Source organism: Cuculus canorus, chromosome 3, assembly GCF_017976375.1.
Source record: "Cuculus canorus isolate bCucCan1 chromosome 3, bCucCan1.pri, whole genome shotgun sequence".
In the NCBI taxonomy this organism is placed as follows: Eukaryota; Metazoa; Chordata; class Aves; order Cuculiformes; family Cuculidae; genus Cuculus; species Cuculus canorus.
In genome coordinates, this window is record NC_071403.1 from 51,471,790 (window position 1) to 51,496,018 (window position 24,229).

Below are 24,229 nucleotides of genomic sequence, written 5' to 3' on the forward strand. Positions count from 1 at the left end.
TGACAGTAGAACAAATTTAAACAACTCTCTCCCTTTCAGGTTTTGAATAAGAACAAAAGGAGGTTCTGCAGTTCCCAAGATGGGCCGTCACGAGTCTGTTTGTGTTTGCCACTTGGCACTATCCTATAAACAAGGTACAGAACGCCACAGGAACAGTGACGCAGCCATTTCCCGCAGCAGCCCTTTCTCCTTTCTCGTAAACAAACTCAAGGCTGTCCGTATACTTTACAGTCACCGTGGCCTCTCCTCAGGATCTCACATGAAAGCACTTTGGCTCTGTTTTGCATTAGCTTGCTTCCAACGCCAAAGAGCCTCCGGACTCCTAAAGCGCATACCACAAACCCCTGCTCTGAGAGGGAAGCCAGTGGGGTCGCAGGCAGCTCACAGCCAGGGGCTCACCCATACACCTGCAGACTCGCTACAGAGAGTCTGACCCTTGCGTCAAGGTAGGGAAGATCCCTCTCTGACTGTATGAGCAATGGCAAACCTTCTAAGAGTGTGCTTTGCTGGGAAATGCTGACAGGGTCTGGCATTATTCGGAGGGTACACTGTATATACCTGCTTTTGAGTAGCCTGGGTGCCTGGGAATAGCGATGCTTGCAGCCAAAGCTGCTTGTTTGGATCTGGGTGTTAAAACTCTGGCCTTCCCACTGCACTGACAAGTTTCTGTGGTTAAACCAGTCAGGCCCCAGGCACACATAATTTTTCAGGGCTGCTGAAAATTGATTAATCCTGTTTTGGCAATGGTCAAACTCCGAAATGAAATGCTACATGGAACTTACTTTAACTCCTTTTATTCTGAGGGGCTGCTCCTACACTGCCCTTCTGTTGCTCCAGCTGCAGAGAGTTATCTGACCCCCAAATGGACAGGCACTGCTGATTAAGCTTGTATAAAGGGAGTACAAAAAGGCATTCAGAACGATGTTTCTCAGTCTGCGCCTCCTCTTTCCCCATAGGAGGCCAACTATAAACATAGCTAAAAGCAAAGATAATCAGCATATAAAATAAATAATAAATAAGCCACAAGCTTACCCAAGCAACTTTTGCAAAATAAAAACTATTGTGGAATTATACCAACTTATGTTCTGGTTTCTCTCATCCTATTTTGCCAAAATGTTCCACTTTGCCTTTTTTCTATGAACAGTAGTACCTTTCCGTAGAGCCTCAATACCATGTTGCATAAATTACAGGTATTCAAGCCTGCAAATACTTTCATAGATTAAGCAAAAATATGAGCACATGAGAGCTGATTAATCCTAACAAGGCTAGTTCTACCCCAGAGTTTAGCTTTTTAGGGAAAATTAGTCATGTTTCTAAGTAAAAACTCATTCTAACCATGTAGTCCATTATGTCCGAATTGAGTCTTCTAGCATGGGAACTGCTTTGTGCCTCTGGGCACATTTCAGTGAAGATGTACATCGTGCCCAAGTAGTTTGGCAGAAAAGTAGAGTTGCAAAAGCAGATTTTTTTTACCTTATTCACAGGTAACAATTTGACCAAACACGAATTTAAAGGGCAGAGTAAGTGCTACGCTACTGTCCATTCAGATTTTCCAGGAAAACAGCCATACAGAATGTTTCACATACTGGGACAACAGAACTTACTGCCTAAGAGGAGACTAGGCAGACAACAGTTGAGACAACATCAGTTTCTAGCTTGTACCACATTTTGGTTTCTGACTCACCTCAAACATGATTCCACTGGAAAACTTCCATGCATTTGATAAAAATGAGATTTGAAAGTCTGTTATGATGAGAATATGATAAAAAATTACAAATTTATTTTAAGAGCCATCACATTAATTTATCTTCTGGCTTGAGCTAAAGTTTGGGGGTGGCAGAGGGAAAAAATACTTCCTGTAACTGAGCTCATTGGAGTAGGACTTAAAACTATGTCCTGCCTGCTCACAGTGGCCGGGTAATATCTGCATTTTTGCCCCACGGAGAAAGGAATAGGCATGACTAGGAAGTCAGAAGATATCTTTGTTTATCAAGAAAAGTTGTTTTGTGCAAGGAAGACAGGGAAGAAATGAACAGGTTGACCAAGTCCAGAGAAATGCTCAACATCTGAAGAATGGAAAACTGCTATCTGTCACTACAAAATTTTAAACACATAAAAAATTAAAGGATTTGAGAATGGTAAATTGTTACATTACAAATGGTACATAGTTCTAACATAGATCTCAAGTCTCTCAGAAAGAGTGCTAACTGGTATGAACTGTGGGGAGAATCAGATGCAGACAGATGGATGTCAAAAGCAGACTATATAGGGTAGTGTGTTTCGGACACACAATTCATTTGGATAGTTTGCTATCAGAAGGCCAATATTTTAACTGCATCACATGAACACCAACCCAATTAAAGTTACTTCAGCAATGCATAGATACTGTTCAAATAGATCTCCCAAGCAATGTAAATGGTATTTACAATGGCAATTTTTATAATTGCAAAGGAGATCCTTGAATGACCACCAGAGAGAAAAAAGGTGAAGGACACAGCCCTTTACCCACAAAGCCTTTTTTTTGCTCTTAAAAATATGATTGCATTGCTTTTAATGCTCTGGCATGTTATTTTTTTCTCTCCTGGCTCTGCAGGGAGATAAGGCTACAGGAAGAAAAGCACTCTGTTAAAACCGCAATGTCTTAAGGACTACTTTTATTGTTCCTGATTTATTTCTGACCTGAATTTTTTTTCTTCTTGACCTTTTACAAGGAAAACAGTACATTTCACCTGCCAATTCAGTGCATTTTCTTTTCTTCACTCAGGGAATTATAGGGTTTTAAGTGAACATCAGCTATTCTGCCTGAAGGCTTTCACTTCACAACAGGAGTATATTTGGCCTTTTTTTTAACCTCACTGGTAGCAGGTTTTGTTAAGTAAGGGAATATTTACCAAGCAGAACTAGCACAACCTCTCAGAGTCATGCTGAATGGTGATGTTTTTGAAGTCGGTTTCCCCTGGGAGTCAAAACTGGAGACATGCAATCGGTTATTTTCTTAGTGTCATTGGCTTGTTTACCAAACCTGCATGTTTCCCATCACAGTTCTTTGGAACCATGGTAATGAATGGCACACCTTCCTAATTGTGGGTCGCCTCATGCCCAGAAAATGCTGTTTTCTTTTGCGTTCTTTCACCACAAATTCCCTCTATGGCTCCAAGTGTATGGTCCCAAGGTTGATGCAGATATTTGTGTGCTAAATCTACTCACGTACTAAACCACAGAGAGACAGAAAGACATTAAGGTTTAAGAACTTCATCATTGTATTAGCATCAGGGCTACATAAGCAACCTTGCATTTAGGAAAGCTGAGAATATATCACTCTCCCCGTCCCCCTTTCCCCTGCTGTCACAGTTCCCTAAACTGTCAGAACTCAACTCTGTCCCATCTCCAGTTCTTCTGCTTCTCACACTTGCGTCCGGAGTTTTTTGAACAGCAGGAGCACCAGGAGAATCACAGGTAGGATACTAAGCTCAGGTGGGTGTTGCATTGGAGCAAATAGGTTCAGGTCTCATCAGCTTCAAGCAAGGCTGCTACGTCTGAGAAGACCGAAAGCTGAACAGGCCACGGTGCAGTCTTCACTTTCCTATAGCCCTCTCATTCTAAGAAGACACTTCAACGTCCTGTCTCAGCTATCGCTGCTGCATCCATGGACTCCTTTCTGGCAGCTCTTTTTGTCTCTACTGCCTATGCAGGTAAATTACATGGAACACTATCGCCACCAGAGCCTGAGCTAGGACCTGGAGTCCACCCCTCACCCAAAGCAGATCCTAAAGAAAGGATCCTGAAAGACCAGAACCCCTACTGGTTACTACAAACTTTATGGGAATGCCAGAGCTAAAGAAAGGGTCTTAACAATTACGGTTGGTTTGCCATCATGTCAGCTATTAGAGTCTGGCCCTGGTAAAACTGAAGAGTTGTGCCGTGCTTGCGCAAAGACAGTGATGTTCATTCCTGTTCTAAAAAGTGTCAGGAATGACAGTGAAATTCATTACACTTGTTATTTTGTGTAATTTTGTAACTTCTACCAAGGTAACTCTTTCAGTGATCCTCAGTCCCTCAACCAAGACAGAGAATTAAGACAGAAAGAAAGCTTCCATTTGCAGGTAGGAAGGAGGCTAACATGCTGCCAACACTCTGGTTGTAAAGAGAAAGGGAACATGGAACATGGGAAAGAGGAAGCCATTTTTCCTAAAACAAACAAAAAATTCTCAGGTATCACCCAGACTGGTTTGTCAACAGCCAAAGCTATGCAAATAAGGACAGTTTGGAACTGCACACCAAAACCTTGACTAAGATAAGATAAAATCTTTCCTTATAATCAGGCAGTCTTCATGGAACAGCTGACTGAATAGTTGTAAGGTAGCTGCACAACCAACGAAATCCAGTAAGAGACTGCAACACTTTCTGTTGAAATATACATATTTGTACAAAGGAGAGACGAGCATTCTCTCTGTTAATTATCCACAGAGGTTAATTAACTTACAACAAACCACTGGCACTATTATATGCCTTTGAAATGATCATGGGGACATTTATCTAAACTCTGTCTTGCCTATTTTCTGTTTGTTACACTGACCTGACCATTCACATTCCTTTTCTGCCACTACCTTCTCTCTTTCACAGCAGACTGAAGAAATCATATTTTAGAGTCATCTACAACATCACAGGAAACTAACAATACAGAATGAAAGCCAAGGTCAACTAATGCCGTGAAATTTCTGCTAGAAGATAAACCCATATGATCTCTATGATTCCTGCCCATTTTTTCAGTGTAAGGCAACCCCACTCCTTCCTTTTCCTGTCCCAATGAACAGAAAAGTCAGTGCTTTCCACAGGAACAGCCCTCAAAAAGCCCTTCCCTTGTTAATCCTAAATAAACTGGACTTTACCAGTCATCCCAAGAAACAGGATTCCTCATGCCATTCTTCTATGTTTTTTTTTTTTAAGATTTACCTGAATAACTTACTATAACTATCAAAATGTTAAGCTAGATTATCTAGCAAGGTTCAACCGTGGAAAATGTGGAAAATCAGGCTAAGCACTTCTTGTAGGAATACACCTGCATGCTAATTTTAAAATAGGATCTCTATAGTTCCCTATTTATGAACCTGTGAGACATTTCCCATTAATGCTTTGGAAGCATAGCTTACCCACTGGACTTCTCAATGCAGATCAGTTCTGGTTCTTGTATAAAGAAATGACATGGTGAAGGCAAATTACAACCTTAAATATGATCATCAGTGCACACCAGCAGCTAACTGAAGTCACCTTATCTTTTCCGTCCTTAATGTTGACACAGAATGCCACCTGCTAAGCTCATAGAGAGTCATACAGTTTAACATCACAGAAAGACAGCCAGGAAAGGACTTTTAACAGATTGTACAGCCCAGGACGCTGCATAGAAGAAGAAACAATTTTATTTAGACTGTGCCAATCAGTTCTGAGGGTTTTGCTAAGTTTGTTCCTGACCCCAAGGGGGCTGGATAAGTCAATCCAATGTTCATCTTAATCTCATTTTACTGTCACCTGAATAATACTTACCTTACAGTATTTACAATACTTTACTTACATAATTGTCCAAATCCTTCATGACCTACGTAAGCTTAAAGAATGTTTCAGCCCTTTCTAGGAAATTCAGAGCAAGCCTATTTTACGTTTCTTTTGGGTAATTCTATCAGTTCTTTAGAAGCGCTGACATCACTGCAGATTGATTGGCTATAGATACTGAAATAAGAAGAGGCATTGAAGGAACTGGAAGGGGAAAATCCTGCATTTGCCTTTGAGGTCTTAAAAACAGCAGCGGGAAGGAAGAGTGTCACATGAAAGCACGTCTCCTCCAGACAGCATCGATCCAGATGACAAAAGAAATTTAAAATAAATCTTTGTGCCACAGGAAATAACAGGAAAACAGGAACTCTTCTGCATAGTGTCTGGGAAGAAAATGCATGTTTCAGAAGGCTTTAATTACAGCTTTTTAGCTATTTGGTGTCTCTTCAAGCTTATAATGTCTCAGAAGCAGAGGAGTACAGATTTGCCAATCCAAAAGACCCATTGCATCTAGGCTTTTCCCATTTTTTTGCATTCTCTGCTTCTTTTTCAGTCTGCCAACAGCTACCCAGGGTGCGTACAAATAAAGTAGTGTTTCCTTGCACCCTTATCCAAGTTAGCATTTTGAATGGCTTTCAGATGTATAGCTTAGATGTGCTTTAAGTGCTAACAACCATAGCCATATGCCAAACTTTCGCTGCTTCTTTAATGTTATCTTCTCACAAAAGTTTCCACTCCCAACATGCCTATGACTGGAACCATACTCCTCTAGTATTACATCTCCCGCTGATATTCAGCACAATATCTGAACAGACTATTTATTTTAACAGCTCCCAAAAGATAATCATGGCCTTTTTTATGGCATTTGGGCACTCAGAAAGCACCCCAGGGCCTAACTCGCATCAAAATTAATTCAAAGTAGCACCCATGTCTAGACAGCTTAAATGCCAACATACTGTTTTCTATAAATTAACATTTTCTAAAGGCCTACAGACAGAAAATGTTCCTGAAGGACTTTTCTCCTTGCTCATTTATTTCAGCTGTAATCTGTAGTTTCCATCAACAGGTGTATCATTCCAGTGTGCAGTAACTACTGGGTGCTGTAACAGCCTGGGGTGAGAGAGTCTGGTAACTGTGACCAATGCTACTGATGCCAAATTTATGAAAAAAAAGATGTTTTGGTACTAAGAATTTGGCTGATTTTCTTTAGAAGGAGTTGAAAACATCTTGGAACTATTAAAAAAAAAAGTGTAATTTTTTAGATGTACTATGCTGCCACAGTCAAACCAGGTTCAGATTTTTCTTAGAAAGGCTTCTCCTATGGCTAGAATAAGTGCCCAAGAAAGAGGACAAAAATGATACAGACAGTTAGCAACACGTGACCCAAAATGTGAAGAAAGTGACTGGAACCACTTTGAACTACCCCTTTTAATGTTTTGCATTGGAGCCAGTTTCTCTTCATCCAAACAGAAATGGTCAGAAGGCTGGCAGGAGGCAATGCTCCTTCTGCAAACACACAATGCAGAGTGTCACCTTCATACTCCTAACATCTTGAGTCCATGACAGCTTATAATTTCCTCTTCTAAGTTCCCAGGGGTGCCAAACAGGATGCAAGAGTCTTGCTCTGTAGAGTCAGGGACATCCCGAGTCTGTACACCTGGAGCGTACACTGCTCTGAAAGTTAGACTGCTTCTGTCAGCACATATTCAAAGTGAACAGATGAATCTGTGCGTGTCAGTATTTTATCCATCAAGACAGGAAGCAGGAAATTCTGCCTCAGAAGTAGATCTGTCAATATTTCCTGAACTCTTTGGCTGTAATGAAGTCTTGTACATGTTCTGGGTTTTCAGAGGCCACTGTTAATCTGTCCCTTTGAACTAAAAAGAGGCAAGAGTTACACTGTTAGACTTTAAATAGAATTTTCTTCTGTTTCTTCTTTGAAAGTTTTATTACAGAACCTATCTCCTCTTTTTACCATCCGACTGATAGCAAATCAAACGACTATAACATGGAAAACACACAATTGTAGGAATGAAGCAATTAGTAGGCATCAATGACAACAGCATATTGTTGCTGACAAAAGCATCCCTGCTACCTAGGATCCTTAAATAGAAAATTGAAAAAAAAAATAGGCATACAAACCAGGGCTAATATCAATGCCAGCTTAAAGGGAGAAAGCAATTGCAAACTAATATTAGCTGTACATTAGCTTAACATTTGCTCTTCCCCCTTGGAGCATTTTATTGCATATGACAATTACATAGGGAGTAAACACTTCAAAAGTGCTTTTAAAAAATGGAAATAATCAGGTAAAGCAGCTGCTTTGCCTATTAGGCTTAGTGTTCCTGCATTCATTTGATGGTACTGCATAGCCAGGAGGCCACTCTGTCTATTTTATGTCCATATAAAATACATTGAAATAATATTGTTATTCCTGGGCCACAGAACCTATGTAATAGGTATATTACATTGTACAACAAATAAACCGTTGTTTATTTGTAAATATTGTACAACAAATAAACCATTAAAAGTCACTAAAATCGATTTCAGGAAGCATTCTTAGTGATACAATTAGTGAAACAGTTTAAAATAATATAAGGGAGGGGGAGGTCATCAGGATTAAGGCCGTTTTAAGGACTTCTGTGGCAACTGAGTCAGCAAGGTAGCCCTGAGGCTTGCTTCTCCTCTCTGCACAAGGCTGCTAGGCTCCAGTTTCAGAATCAATACTGAAAGAAAAAAAGTCTTACCATGTTAACTTTCATAAGTCTCTGCGTAAGTCTTATGTGATCTTTGACATAGGAATTAGGCCACAAAACTCTCTCACAGAAGCCAAGAATCAAAACTGTGTTTTGCTTGGAAGTGTTTTTCAGCTCCCAGGAATTTATAAGGGTTCGTACACCACAGTAATAAAACAGCAAGAAGAGCTCTGCAGTTAAATCACTTTTCTTAGCAAACCAGGAAGAAATAATGGAGTGGCCTTGGTCTTTGATGTTTGATTAAAAACACCAAGAGTGATCCCTCTAGCCATATTAAGCAGCCTTGGTATAATCCAAGGCCCAAGAATATCTGTTTGCTTAACCTGTGTTATGTACAATCCCCACGTGACAGGCAAAAAGGGTCCAGTCTGCTCAGCTGAATTCATTACTGCAAATAAGTGGCAATGCAGTTGAAGGTAATTTTTTATAATATACAGGGAAAGTGCAGGAAAATGAGAGGAGGTAATTTTACTCTTTGCCTCGATACAGCACCACTAACTGCGTCACTTTTTTCTCATCTAATAGAGTAATATCTCTGTTTTCCTGATGGTAGATCAGGGCTCTGTCCTGCCACTGGACAGGAAACTATGAGTTTCTGCTCTATCACCTATCAACCTATCAGTCTAGAATATATAATAATGTAATATAAAAACATATTTATAGATAATAATATAGAGTAGAATATATATACAAATAAAATTGAAGTTTTCAGTCCTGTCTCATTATGACATGCAAATCACTTAAGTGAGATAATTTTCCTGGGCATAACAGATATCCCATCCTCTTCTCCACCTAACAATATCTGCTGAACTCATGCTTGGTTTGTCTCTTCAAACTTGGCGGATGTTGGCTGGCTCTTTTCCTTCAGACCAGCTTTCACCCTAGGCTTTCTTGCTTTCTGTAAGAGGAAGGGCTGGGAAGGTGACAGACAAAGCCAGGCCAGAGCTCTCCCATCTCTCCCTTGGTACCTGTAAGGATGTGCACTAAAAGCAACAGCTGTAAAAAAGGAAAAGGAAGAGAAAGGTGCTTAGGAAAGAGGGAGATAAGGAGCAGTCATTGTGCAACGGATCACAGGGTGTGAACACGCAGGTGTGCAAACTGCTACGCGAATTAATAGGAGGCACCAGCATAAAACTGGACTGAGTGGAGTGTCATCTCTGCACAAAGAGAACAAACTGAACAGCTTTGTATAAAAATAACAACCTGCCTTGCCAGCCACATTCTCCCTTTGGCCCCCAGCTGTTTCCACTTCCTTAACATATGTTGAACCAAATAAATTGTTTACTAATTTCCCATCCAGCTTTTTCAAAAAAACACCAGAGCACACAGTGCCAAGCCCGGAAGAAGGTGAAAAAGAGCAGGCAAGAAGAACGGTAAAAGATAACTAAAGTGTATAATCAGTGCATTTCTCTTGAGTTTTGTGCAAGTCTTGCTTAACTGCTTCATTACCAGATGGTATGAGACTCCACAGTTACCAGTTTTGTGGAAGCCAAGTGGATGTGCAGGGCAACAGTTATAAGAGGGGGAATCTGTTCCCTCCACAGAGGAACAAGAATGAGTAGCTAGCAATGATGGTGATAAATAAATAGTAATTATAACATATCTGTTGTCAACTTGCTAGAGGAGGTGTCCCGAATAACAGCCCCAGGCACAGCCCAGAGTGAGACAGGAAAAGCAGTGTATTCCACTTCTCCTTTTAGCAATATTGTTAATAATCATCATAGAATCATAGAATGACAGATTGGAAGGGACCTCAAGGATCATCTGGTCCAGCCTTTCTTGGTCAAAGCAGAGTCTAGACAAGATGGCCCAGTACCCTGTATAGCTGAATATTAAAACTCCCAGCATCGTGAAATCCACTAATTCCCTGGGGAGATTACGCCGATGGCTGATTGTTCTCATTGTGAAAAATTTTCCTGTTGTGTCCAGTCAAAATCTCCCATGGGTAACTTGTAGCCATTACATCTTTTCCATGTGACTCCTTGTAAGAAGGGAGTCTAAATAATATGTCTAAGAGTAATAAAAATTAGTGAAAAACTCTTGATATACTAGCTGTTTCTCATTTTTTTCATCACCAGAACTCAAGGGTAATTAGGGCATGATTCCTTGGCACTCAATATTATGCTTACTCATGAAACCAAGTTAATAACCCAAACCAGTAATCCCAAACTTCTAATTCTCACCCACGTACATCACATAAATAGCAACTCTGTATTATGCACTCAGAGAGTGAAAGGACTGAGACCAAAATGAAAGTCTTGTTCATATTCAAATCCTCTGCTGCTGAACACAGCGCAGCTGTGCACAGCTACTGTGGCTCTCTGCATGCTTCATACTGATGCAGGTAGCTGCAAGAACACACTGTACCTGTAAGACCATCTCTGTATCTTCATAAGAATGTGCACATCCTAGTCTGTTCAGGCATAACTGTTTCAGTGCAGTCGCAGTCGTATGTGTGTCCAATCTATGGAGAGGTTTGAGTTGAGTTTGAACGTTCAGCATTTTGTTATAATTGTTTGTTTCCTACTACTTCCTGCACCTAAGTAGGATGAATTCAGCTAATGAGTGAGGATAAAAGAGCCTTATATTGTTGTCATTTGTTCTCAGCAGGTTCTCAATCAGCATGCAAAAAAATCACAAAGCAGAACAGGGAAGAATTATTTTTCCATTGTAAAAGTGAGGAACTCTGTTGCTCCCACATCTGCCAAGCAAGAGTGATAAAGATAACCTCATTCAAAATCTGCATCAGACAACTCTTCACGCTAAACCTGCAGTATCTGGGTAAGTTACATCCATTTACTGGGATACAAAGGCGTACAATTTCACTTCCTTCTGTCAATCAGGGTGGCTGCTGCTTGCAAAGCCCTACCTCTCTGCCCTGGCATGCTTCTTAAGGTCAGATTCCCTGGTATCAGAGGAAACCCCAATCAAAAGCAGAGATACTGGACGTTTTCCTTCCTCTTTCCAGTTACCGCTCTTTCAGTTGTCAGTGACTCCAGCACTGCAGACTGTGTAAGTGAGAATGACACGGGTAAAGGAAGCCTTCAGTGTCCTTATCCCTCTGTTTCCTGATATCGTTCAGAGCTGACCTGACTTCCAGTGCCATGCAAACCAGTTTCATGACTGCTCTGATCTGTTCTCATGCACTATCAGCCAGAACACAACACTTCCCAGCTGTGACCCCTCCACTCTCCTCTTGACACAGTAGAGCACAGCAGAGCTTCATTAAGCAAGGGATATCCCCTAGGGCCTTCTTCAGTACCTCTTGTTCCTTCTTGAGTGTAGTGAAAAAGCCTGGATAATAAGCCCTAAAGAAATAACTCATAGTAGCTTGCTACAGAAGCCAGAGTGACTAAAAAGGACTGAAAAGCTTACAGAGCAGCTGCCAGTCCAGCGAACAGAAGTGTTCTCCATACCAAAAAATGTGGAGCATGGGTTTTAGAGCTCCTCGACACCACAGCCCTCCATGGAATATAATGAAACAAGGATAATACAAAGATAAGCTAGTCCGCTGCTGTAGCTAAGACACTTCCCACAGAAAAGGCAAAGGAGAAATTAAAAAAAAAAAAGAAAAGAGTGAACCGTTCCTATTTAGTCAAGATAACTCCAGCCTACATCTTTCCTCTGATAACCATGGTCTATTGTACTGAACCTTCTTCCACTCTTTAAACTGGTCACAAAAATCTCCCTGAGAGGTGGTATAAAGTACTACTGTATTCCCTCCCTTATTTGACTCTGAATAAGTGTCTCGCTAGTTGCATTTATGATGTGGTTTATTCTTAATCAGTTTGACATCCCTTTGATTTTGCTTCCACATCTGCCTGATCTTGTACTAGCTTGTTCTCCTGTGGCCTTGGTATTAAAGCCCCAGCCTTCAGTCACTTTTTAATTGCTATGCTGTTAACACGTTCTTAAAACACCTCCAGTCAAGGAAAGATGATCTCTCTCGATCACCTAGGCCTACATTCACGAAATTTTCATATGGTCCAACGTGAATCTCAATGGCTGCAGTTTAGGCCCATTTTTTAATTATCTATTATCTATGGCGGAAACTGGAGAAGGAAAGTAGAATGACTTTACAGAGGCAGGAAGACAAGTGCTATTACTTATTTACTCCAGCTTGGCAATGCCATAACAGAGTTGCGTCAAGTCAACTGTGTTACAGGAGCAGCCTAAGGCCATAAAACAATTTGCTTCTGTTTCAGAGCAAATCAGCTGCATGTCAGACGAGGAGCACAAACAGTGCCAATGGCTGATGAACTATGACCCTTGTCTCTGTAACAAGTGCTGGCACCATCTCTGCCTTCAGAGGCAGCTTCTCCTTTGCATTCCTGGAAATATTATATGCAGCTGGTGTGTCAGCTCGGGTGGGAGCTATTTGGAAGGTGATCATAGTTGATTTTCTTAATTTGTTAAACAAAAAGAGTTACAGGCATAGTCTTGGGGGTTTTGTGTCAAACCTCATACTTGCATTGTCTCCTCATCCATCTCTGCCATCATCATCTTTGTTTCATCTAACTGCTGACACGAACTCTGTTTTCTTTTAGACACCTCACTTCACAGGAGCTGAAATGTTTGCAACAGAGCTACACTACTTCCCTAACAGTCATTTACATTTCTACAGTGCCTTCTAGCAGTGCACCACAGTGCTCTGAAAAGAAGAGCTAAATCGGCAACACTGCATTTCTGAAGACAGGACTACTAACCTCTTTCCTACATAGGTGAAACTGGGCACACAATGACAAATTGACACCTCCAAGATGGCTGTGAAATTTCATGGCCCGTCTTGCTCTGCCGCATACATTTCTTACTTTTACTAGCCTTGCTGTTGTGCCATGCTCTGTTCTCAACTCTCCTTTCACTTTGCTTTAGAATACCTCTGTGATTCTGTATTTTATTTTGTTTCTTTAATTGCATATATAGCTGTTGATATCTATTTTCTTTGCCCTTGTCTGCTCAGAAGTGTTGCAGTGTTTCAGAAACAACAAAAGGTTCTATAGAGATCTCTGTAAACGGGAAGCTTTTGAGAGAAATCTACCTGAAAAAAACCCTCTGCAGGCAAAAGTCAGTGGAAGTCACCAAGAATATAAAAAACCCACAACACTGTTGTGGCTCCTCCAAAGGGAAGCTATGCACTAAAGTTGTTGGATTACACTGCGTACTTACTGCTCTCTTGCTGGGAAGACAGGTGACCTAAGTATTTCATAGCACCACTGTGCTAATGCCCAAGGGGAAGGAAGTTAGTCATTCCTCATTTCTCAGCTGACTTATGACTACCTTGCCAGTGATGTAAGTGAGGAAGCTTGTCAGGTGAAGGAGGGAGAGGAAAGAAAAGGGGATGGCATGGCTAAGAGGGGAAATGTGCAAACCCTGCAACTATTGCAGAGTCTAGCGCTGCCAGAGAGGAACTGTTTATCGTGAACCCTCCTACTGATACATCCTCATGTCTTCCACATATCCTTATCACCACTCAAAGATTTTTACCTCCCTGTTGACCACTACATTATCAGATTGCTCCCCCAAATATCTTCCACTACAATTGCCCTAGTTTCTCAGTATTCCATATTGGAAATCCCTGCTCTAACTTTTGCGATACTTACATTTCCCTCCCATACGCATTACCTGTTCGACTGGGCAAGAGGCAGCACAAGTCACAGATGACTCAATCATACAGGTATGATGAGGACTGGACTCAAACGTTCCTTTTGTCTTCTTTCCCACAATGCATTTTCATTATATTCTTAGGATCTTACCACCTACTTCCAATGGATTTGGTTAAAATCTAGAATTTATTGGTGAAATTTCAGAGACTGATGGGCAACGCGTAAGTCTCGCACTCACAGGAAGTTGACTGTTTCCTTATCTGTCTTGGGTCTCACATTTAACCTAGATAAGTGATCCTTTACCTGTTTCTTTCTATAACATGAACTTGAAATGGAAAACAGGAGAAGGCAGAAAAAAGAAGGCGAGGTAAAGGAGAAGCAGCCAGCTTCCATACCAATGTTTAGTAATTCTGGCAGCCCATTAAATATTGTTCAGTCTCCTTTCTTGACATTCAGGAATGTCAACATGCAGTACACCGTTACAGAAGGTCAGATGTAGACACCTCCTAAATAAAAAAACCAAAGCCAATCCTGAAACAAGCCCTAAGTCACAAGAACTGTTGAGTCATCAGTGGTTTTTTCTTCCACAGATTTGGCACATTATTCAGTCTGGTAGCTAATAACATTTTGTATAGCTGAAAATCCGTAGACTCATTAGCTTTCAAACACAGAAAATAACTCTTCTTTGATGCTTTCCTTCCTCTCACCTTCTCTCAGATTTGAAAGTCAATAGCTGCCTAGTGACATGAAGGTTACAACTCAGACCTGTTATTTTATAGCTGGCCTGTAACTAATTAAGAGACAGAATTTTCAGGTCTTTCCACAATGTTTTACTTTTTAAAAAAAAAAACCACAAAGCATTATTAAAGTCCTTTGTCATAACTCAGCTGCTCAGTCCCAAAAGATGCACACCTTGGAATAAAGGACATTTCTCTAAATTTAGTTTGTAAAATAGTAACTCTTACTGCTATTCTAGCTGTAAAACTTAACATTCTTTCTATAGTCCTATTTTCACAGCTTCTACATAAAAGCTGATGAAAACAATACAACTCGATGACAACTGGTTTGCTGCAGCCTTGTGAGGATGAAAAGAGACTGTTAATGGTAGGGGAGTCACCGGGAAACTTTATCACCTCTTGATTTTTATGACTACAATAAAAATAGCTTATGAACAATGTCACCTGAAGAACAAGGTTTCTTATAGACTGTCCTAAGCCAGAGATATACCTGTCATCAGCAGTTGATGAGCTAGAACTGTGAATTTCTGGACTGGGGCTTCAAATAAACCCAAGATCTGTAACAGCGTCATGCGTTTTTTCTTTTTCATTGAGAAGTTTGAAATACTACTTCTCAGAATGTAGAACAGCCTTTTTACTTAGTGGATGATATTCTGAAAAAAAATTACATTGTGCCTCTAAGCACAAACTCTAAGGAAGCGTTGTAATTTCTCCTGTCATTCCTTTTGAACCTATCATGTTGGCTCACTCATTCACGTTACGAAATGTGCTGTACCGCAAGTAGCTTGTCAGGCCAACCACCTGAGGTTCAATACCTGCAGAGAGCTTTATTTGTATGTGGTAGGTGTTCCCCCAGTATGCCCCAAAAAAATGAGTCCTATAGATGCTATTGACTACCAGTTTGATGGTGAATTGGGTAAATTCAGCATCTTGCTGTTTCTCTCCATCAGTGGAAGTGGTGCTGCCTGAACACTTCAATGTACTCACTGGCTCCCTTCGGTTTTGACATTACACTGTTTACATTCACCAGCTGCACATTCACCTCTGAACAGGATAAAAAATTAAACCTCTTAAGCCTGATTTCTGCCCAGAGCTAATTAACTTTTTGTCCCCACCAGGTTGTGAATAGGTGTCAGGAAGTTTGACATACCTGCTATTCAAATGTATTTAAATTTTTTTAAAAAATCTTATTTTATGGATTCAGAACAGATGCCTGAGATTCAAGCTTTAGTGCTTCACTAAACTTGCTTGACACTAGGCAAGTAAGTTTTATTTTCTGCTTTTCATTTTCCACCCTGATTTGATGAATACATAAACACCTCCAAAGCAAACGCATTGTGTATGTAACTGACATTTTTTTCCAGAAATACTTATGTAGGAATACATAAAAGGTGTTTTTGGTAAGCAGATGCATCAGTAAATACTGGCTGACATTCGTGGTAGGCGGACACAAAGCAATATATAGAACCAGTGATGCAGTTTTATAAAAACAAATTAATCCTGAGACGTGCAATTTTTTTGTATTATTCAACCTTGCATTAGTAATGTTTGGGAAGGCATATGAAACTTAGGAACCCAAGATGAATTGTCATAGAGATCTTGAGGTCTATGACAGACTACCGAAGGAAGGTTATTATATGTTACTGAAAAGGAAATTGTTTTTTTAGAAGAGCTATTTTTATGGCTCCTTCTCTGCACGTGTAAATGATAATTTGTGATGAGCCTGCTTTGTTCTCTCACTGCTGCTGCCAAAGAAAATCCCATGTAATAAGCTTGGTAAAATCCTCAATTAAACCAGGTTAAAGGAGGTAAGGGCCCAGCAGGCTTTCCAGAAAGGCATGCCAAAATGCTTTTTTCCTTACCAAACTAGAGATAAACAACATACTGTTTCAGAAAGAGCCAAAATGCTTCTAACTCCCATGTGCACAATGCTGTACATCAGCTCTGTGCACAACAGGCTCCTCTGTTGAATTCATAAGAGGGAACAGAGAATCCCTGGGAGTCGCAAACATCTCCCTAAGGGCACAGGAGCTCCTGTCTTTTGACCCTGCCCAAATCCTGCTGAGTGCCAGTCAAAAGGTACCTGAGGTTTCTCATTCCTGGAATAAAGAAATACTTGGAAGGAAAACTGTACTTGCAAAAAATATACAGCTTCCACATCTAGCCTGTAGGGTGGGCGCTTCCCTTGTCATGTCGTAGTCTTGATTTCCTGACTGTATGATTGTAACACAGCAAAACCCCAATCAGGCCTATGCACTTACATGTCTTATTTCTGGAAGACTGGGAGCCTGAAGGTGAGCAGGAAAGATTGGAAGCTGCTTCATGAATGCAGTCATGACACAGCCTTGGGTACAGTCCCTTACAAAAGACCTGTGAATCATTCCCCAGCCCTTCAGTTTTGGCTTATCCTTAGTTTATATGATCACAAAATTGTTACTTGGAAAATCCATTGTACCATGCACTGAGCAGAACAGCGATGTCGGGCTATCCACATTACATAGATGCCTGTGGACTTCATGACAAAAAGTCCATTTTAGCCTTGGTACCTTTTTCAGAAGGTGTAAGTATATGTAATAAAGTGTTCAAATGTCACTACAGCAAACAAAGAAAACACTTCTAAGTCATGGTTTAAAAAAAGTCAGACCCAGGTTTGCACTCTGTTAATGTGAACTGTAACGGTGATGCACAGATCTAACAGAAAACCTCTAAATATGGCTAAACACACTAGCTTGCTGTCTCCTCATATTGTTTTCTAACAGTCCTAGAAGACTGCATGAAAACTGAGAGAAGTGGCATTCAATTTGATGGCAGTGAATAATCCATCTCCCTTCTTTTCATTAAAAGCTGGAATTAAACCCACGCTGTAAGAGGTAAAATAGGAAACAAGCAGTCACTGCTCAGGAGTTAGACTTTGCTGCCTCGTGCTGGTTATTCAGACAGGGAAGCATGTGTGTGAATCACCTGACCTGAATTTTATTGCACTGAGAATGAATGACACATTAGAAAAGATAGCGGAAGAGGTAATCGAGCAGCAGGAGGTGAAAGAGAAATGTACACTTGAAAAACTTGGAGATAAAAAACATAGATAGAAATTTCCCTTTGTAAATAGGACCACTTGTTATTTCACACTGAAGGAAGCTGCATTCGTGCAACACTTCTCTCAAAAGAGGTATTTTCAGTTGAGAAGTACAAAAGGAGACGCAGCAGTCACGTACTGCAGGTCATTCATGAAAACTAAAATATTAGCAAATGTTACTCTTAAATGCTAGAAAAGGCACAGAATTTTATTAGAAGTCACATTAAAGCTGCACATCCTCCATTGTCTTCACTTTGCATTGCTCTCTTTAGACTATTTTGCTACTTCTCTACTGCCTTTTTGCCAAGAAAGGCTGGTGAAGCAAACAAGCAGAATCATTACTTGCACAGGCTGAAGGAGAACATGGCCTCCAGAAGGCAGGACTGAGCGACTGTCATCTCACCTGAATGGAGACAAGCAGTTATTTTCACTGCAGCGAGATCAGCAGTTCCCATGCACGAGTAAAAGCAGGGATCCTGGACAGCTTTCCCATGTCCTGCCTGACATGTCTTCTGCTGCCTCCAGAGCTTACATTCAGATGTGTGGTTTTGCACATCACAGATGTGCTTCAAATCACAGTACTCTACTATAAAGTCCTCACACTCAAGACAAGTTTAAACTCACAGTGAGGAAGGGCATAACAACTTAAGGCAAGGCTGACACTGATTAATATAGCACAGCTAGAAAAGATATGTACAGAGGGGAAAACTACCCTTCAGGGAACATCTAGATACAGAATCAAAGGTCTTCTACGATCATTTAAAAAAGTGTCTTTGTCAGTGTGTGACACTTCTTACAAAGTCTTTTAAGAAGCAGAGGAAGGAGGCCTGAGCATCACCATGCCTCTGGTAGACTCCACCTCATTCAGTTTTCTTCCAAATCCTCTTTCTTCTTGTCTTCTGCCTTTCATGTCCTCTTAGTCCTTACTCCAGTGTTCAATAGAGGCTGCTAGTACTGGCCTCAGAAGAAGCTCACTCACATTTCTCCACAATTTGCGGCAGTGAGCTTCAAATATCTTTAGACAGCTTCTATCTCAGAAGTTGAGACAAACCTCTAACTCATTCTTCTGCCTAGCCATAGCACGGTGAAACCTGCTTGGCTGAGATCAGTGTATTGAGTGTGACAGTACTACACTATGTTTCCAGAGTGACAAAAAAGAAAAGTCAGAGATATAATTCAGATGGAAAAGAAAAGAAGTGCAGAGCAACTTCTTATGAAAATTACTTGATGCAAGAAAATGAGAATTCTTGCTGACTTTATGTGCTGTATGCAGTACTCTGAAACTTAATAAATCCAGCTGAAATGGCTGTTTCTGGTTTAGTTTACAGGCTGGACTGAAAGAAGAAAACGCATTGTGAATTATTTCAATTACAGTATATTGTGCTAGAACAATATGACTTCTTTCGCAAGCAAATGTTATCTCCTGCCAATACCAATCTTAACCAAGATATACTTCCTTTCACTACTTTGGAAAAGAAGATTATATCTCTACCATCCTATCCAGAAAAGATACAGCTCAGACAGGAAAGAAGCTGTCTGCTGCCCCAAAATTATGTGATGTTTGCTGAAATATGATGGCTGCTTAAAACAACTAACCACTCAAAACCCATTCTTGGGGTAAATCAGTCCCTCCGCTTTAGAAGAATAACCTCAGGACATCAAAACCAACTGCATTACTTAGATTTAAGCAGCATATATGCTAGGAAGGACAGATTTCCAGTACTATTATAGGCAATGCTACAGGTACTCATAACCTCCTAGCTCCAGATCCCTATCAGCACAGATTTCAGCATGGTAGTAACAGCTATACCACAATGCACTGGAACCACAATCACCAGTGAAAGTGAGATTTATTCATTAAAATGTATTTTTCCTAAAATCCCTTCTTTGAATTTCAGAAAGAAGATGCATTGGCCCATGGAAATATCTGTGAGTTGTTGCACTGATTGAATTCAGTAACACAACTGGATAAATAGCACAAAGACTATTCCCACCAACAACCTGGGAAAATTCAAAACGACATGTCCTCACAGACAGTCAGATGCTGCCAGATTGATTTTTTACCAAGGCTAATTTTAAAGCTACACACATTATTTGTAGGAATTACAATTTAAGTTAGAAAGCTTACACATACCGCCAAAGAGGGATAGAACAGTATGATATTCCTGGTTCACTGCCATTCAAAAAGAGCTGAGCATTATGCTCACAAAATATGGCTTTAATTTCAAGAGAAACATTTACTCTCAAAAAGGACACAGACTAACTATTTAATATATTCAACTGACAATGAGATTCATGAAACTGAACTTATATTCATCGTAGTGTTCATGAGGATGTATTTATTCTGCCCTGCTCAGATAGCCAGAACAGATTTTAAATACAAAAAACGAAGAAGGCTTTATGGAGAACATACCAGAAAGCTCGTCATTGAAAAAGCACTTAGATTTGGTCACAAAATAATCCTATGGCACATTCTTACAAGTAACACATAGCTAGCTATTTTATACTATATTTTTTTATGTTTACAAACAAAAGAATGACAGAAACATGGCTTAGACTGGCTAAAGATTTTAGTGTAACTTTATCCCATGTAATTTGGATTTATTCAATGGAACCATGTGGATATCCTTAAATCATACAATTTCAAGCAGGTTGCTCACTTAAAGATAGCCAGTGGCCTTACAAATTACATAAAACGGAAAGCCTTCTCATGGATTCGTCAGAGACCAAATATGTTCTTCCCCTCCCTAAGAGGGCCAAGCATTCAAACGTAATCCCAGGAAATCCTGTTGTATTTACAAAAGATGCCGTCATCCTGACTTGCAGTTTACAACCCTCCCCTCCGCCCAGGTGTGGATGGACCCTTCCAAATGAAGTCACTGGAAGCATAGGCATGTTTGCAGAGTTGCAAAGTGCTTTTCAACATAAACTACCCAGAGCTAAAAAAAAAAGATAAAGAACAACAAAAAAAATAACAACAAACAAATGGGGTTTATGCTCAATGCTTCTTATTTAGCAGGAAGTTTTTCTTTGAGAAAAACATCTGGCTGTCAGTATTACGGAATCCTTCATTTTCCTGCCCTGCTGGAGTGCCCTCATCTTGCACCCAATAAAGAATAAGCCACGCAAAGCTGAAAGCTGTGGCAGCTGCATTACGTAGCCTCAAAAAGTTCTGTGCCCTTTGTCTCTGAGACCCTCTGTACCAAAAGTAGTGCATCTTTAAATCCAGAGGTTACGAGTATCTGTTGTCAGGGAGTGGAAAGGGGTGGAGGCTGTAGCTCTGCAGCCCATCTCATAATATTAGCCTGAATCTATGATAAAGCCTGGGATTTGTAGGAAGCAATTTACATAGAGACCTGGGAGGGAACTCCCCTTCTACTGAAACAGTAGATCTTTCCCACACAGGATCCCAGCTCCTGCCCACACACAGCATTTGTCCTTTGCAGCCTTAGACCTGGAAGGATCTGGCTTTTTCTCGCCTCCAGAAGTTTTCCTTCCCTACTTTTGGCACCGATCCGAAAATGCAGCTGTTCCACAGTAATGCAACAGCACCTCTTTCCCTGCTTCTCCTTTAGCACAGGCTGATATCGGACGTCAGTGTGTGGATCCCTTCCCAGGAGAAACAGACAGAGTAATTAAATCCTAGCTCTGCTTGCAGGAATCCCACCTCCAAAGGGATAGAGGTTGGCTGTGCAGACATCAGCAGCCCACGTGACCAAAGGCATGAACGCTGCCACCGGGTGCAAATAGTGATAATTAGAGCCCCCTTCAGCACTCAATGTATCCAAGCCAGACTACATAGTATAAATCCATCTCAGTCTGACAATGTCCACATTTCTGTGAAAGCAACCAGCCTCTTCCATCTCTCCTGCTTCTTCTGTCTTTAAAAGCTAAGGCTTTCCTTTTGACATACGAAACCCCAAGGACACCTGTGATGGATGTGGAGATGCCTGTAACTGTATGTAAAATATTTCAAATATTTGTTTGATTACTTGAAGGCAATTTACTGCATAAAAACACAGCATCAAACCGAAAAGCAGGTTGCCTGCATCAAGCAGGGAAGAACACAGCTGGGTCTCGTGTAGCTCAGCCATTTACCTACCCCTTCTGGAGCGGGTTTTCATTCTCAGCAACTCTGGGAACTTCAAGAGGCACTTCAGAGGCTCAGGAGGGGTCTCATCTCTCCTTTCAGATGATAAAGTAGGTGGGGGAATAGTCTAGGACAAGGCAAGAAACATTTCCATGCAATTGTACAAAAGCTTCCTGAAGTCAGGCTAATCTGCTATGTACGCAGAAGGAAAAACTTGTGGAGAAGAGATCATCTGAGTGGGCTTAAAGGAACATTTCCTTAAGTATTTGGGAAGAATATCAAGACAGGCAGGCTTCAGTCCCACCTTTCTTCCACTCACAGCTGCGGCTCCCAGTAACCTCCACTTTTGAGCTGGTATTCTTGTAAAGATGACAGGTTTGTGTGTGGGTAATCTGCTTTTTTATTTCTTTAGTTCCTCCCCCACCAAAGATTAGTTCTTAGAAAATACATAATGCTCTTTAATGTACAAGCCTCCTCTTCAGACACAAAGACCCTAAGCTAGAGGTTGTATAGAGTAATACAAAACTCAGGCATGGTACCAGGACTAAAGAATCATGAAAGTCTTCTCTGAAGGACCGTCACTTAAAAGATTTTCTTCTATAAACGTCTGTGATGGAGAGGAGAGGAGAGGGAGAGGAGAGGAAGAGGAGAGGGAGAGGAGAGGGAGAGGAGAGGGAGAGGAGAGGGAGAGGAGAGGGAGAGGAGAGGGAGAGGAGAGGGAGAGGAGAGGGATTCAAACTGGGTCAAACGATAATTCCCAGTCTCCTTTCATTCACACCTTTGCTCCAGGTAAAAAGCGCTAGCTTCTGTTGCCACAACAAGTGGCTGAAGCTCCAGCTGCCCTCCCAAATAACTTCTCTCGCTGAGGCAAACATGCTCTTCCAGACTTATTTTCATTCTGCCTGGGACATAAGTCATGCAACAGAGCCAGAAAATTAGTAAAAACTAGCCAGCAAAGGGCCGTCTTGAATACTGTCCTGTCCTGCCCAAAGCAGCCATGCCTTCCCACAGTGACTAGGCTGCTTTGAACAATGTTTAAACATGTACTCTAAAGGGGAAGGTTAGACGGCACCTAGCCTAGCATGGATGAATCCTCCAGCAGCTGTGCTACATCTTGTTTGCCTCAGCATGACAGCACTGCTTCTCACAGCCTGGACACTTGGGAGAAAGCAGGGGAACTAGAGCACTGCTGAGCAAGAGTAATGAGCCCAGAGAGCTTACAAAAAGGAGAAAACATCCTCCCACTCTGTCCTCAGGCTCTTCTGGATGTTTAGACTTATCAGTACTAATGCGTGTGCAGGAAGAAAGAGTGGTGAGAGGAGGCTGGAACATTTTGCCCCGGGATGATAAACAACTCTCGGAGGCTATCCTGGGGATTAACAGAAAGAAATCAGCACAAGTGAAGCTAATAGGGTCAAAGTAGTGACAGGAAAGAGCAACTGCATCACTAACTGCTACCACTTCAGCCCTCTTTATCAGACTGCAGCTTTTCCCTCCTCCACATGTCGTCATCCCCCCTGCCACACACACTTTTTACTTCACATCAGGATGCAGGTGTGATGGAAAGGAAAGTGCTGCACAAGAATTCTGCTCTGCTCCTAACAATGGTTTAATCTATTAGCCAAGCCCTTCCCCTAGGCTCTCCCCTGCTAAAAATAATCAACATTTCAGCCTTTTGTGGGAGTTTAGCCTTCATACTGTGGGATCAGTGCTTTATTTCCTCTGTCAGCCAAACACTTCACTTCAGGTGGGAGAACTTGTTCCTTCTGCCTTGCACTGCCACAGGCTTTGATAGAGTACCTGATACTCAGCACACACAAGCTCGTTAGGAGCCTGGGCTAGTCTGGGTGAGGTCGTGGTCAGCCCTGCAGCGCTCAGCATCACTCTGATTTCTCCTCCTTAATTTTAACCACTTCAGGCACATCCATGCTAGCCAAGGCAGGTTTGCTCCCCGGCTCCAGGTGTCATCAGTAAGGGGCAGCATATGGGGGGCTGCCCCAGGGGCACTGCAGATGTCCGTTTGGGGTTCCAGCTCCAAGAGGACACTCTGGTTGCTGCTCATTCTGCCCAGGGAGCCACACTGCACTGGCACTAGCTGATACGAATGTACCTGGGCCACTATGATCCCTGGAAACTACCAAATTCCAAATTGAAAGTTATTTGTGGGGAGCTTCTGTATTGGGGCTGTACAGCCAATAATTTCGTATTGCAGCAATTTATGCCAAAAAATACCTGCAATGTACGATGCCTTGACTGCTGTGGAACTGTTTTTCTCTAGTAATGCATATCTGCAAAACAGTAACCACTCTCTCCCACTTATTCCATGAATTCATAAGACCCTCTCCACATCTAATAGTGTTCCCTCTGCTCCAATTTTTCCCTTTAGCAACTGTTTCAAGGTGATAGTGAAAGGTGATTTA

The 24,229-nt window shown here is 41.3% G+C and overlaps 1 long non-coding RNA gene across 4 annotated transcripts in view; it reads left to right on the forward strand.

Moving 5' to 3' along the window:
• The first annotated feature begins 241 nt into the window (after positions 1 to 241).
• The window catches only part of LOC128851758 (uncharacterized), a 42,034-nt gene continuing 18,046 nt past the window's right edge, over positions 242 to 24,229 (forward strand). For 3 of the 4 annotated variants that reach the window (XR_008449185.1, XR_008449186.1, XR_008449188.1), the window contains exons 1-2: positions 242 to 446; positions 10,911 to 11,084. This is a non-coding gene — a long non-coding RNA (uncharacterized LOC128851758). The remainder of the gene's footprint in view (positions 447 to 10,910; positions 11,085 to 24,229) is intronic. The other variant, XR_008449187.1, reaches the window with a different exon arrangement.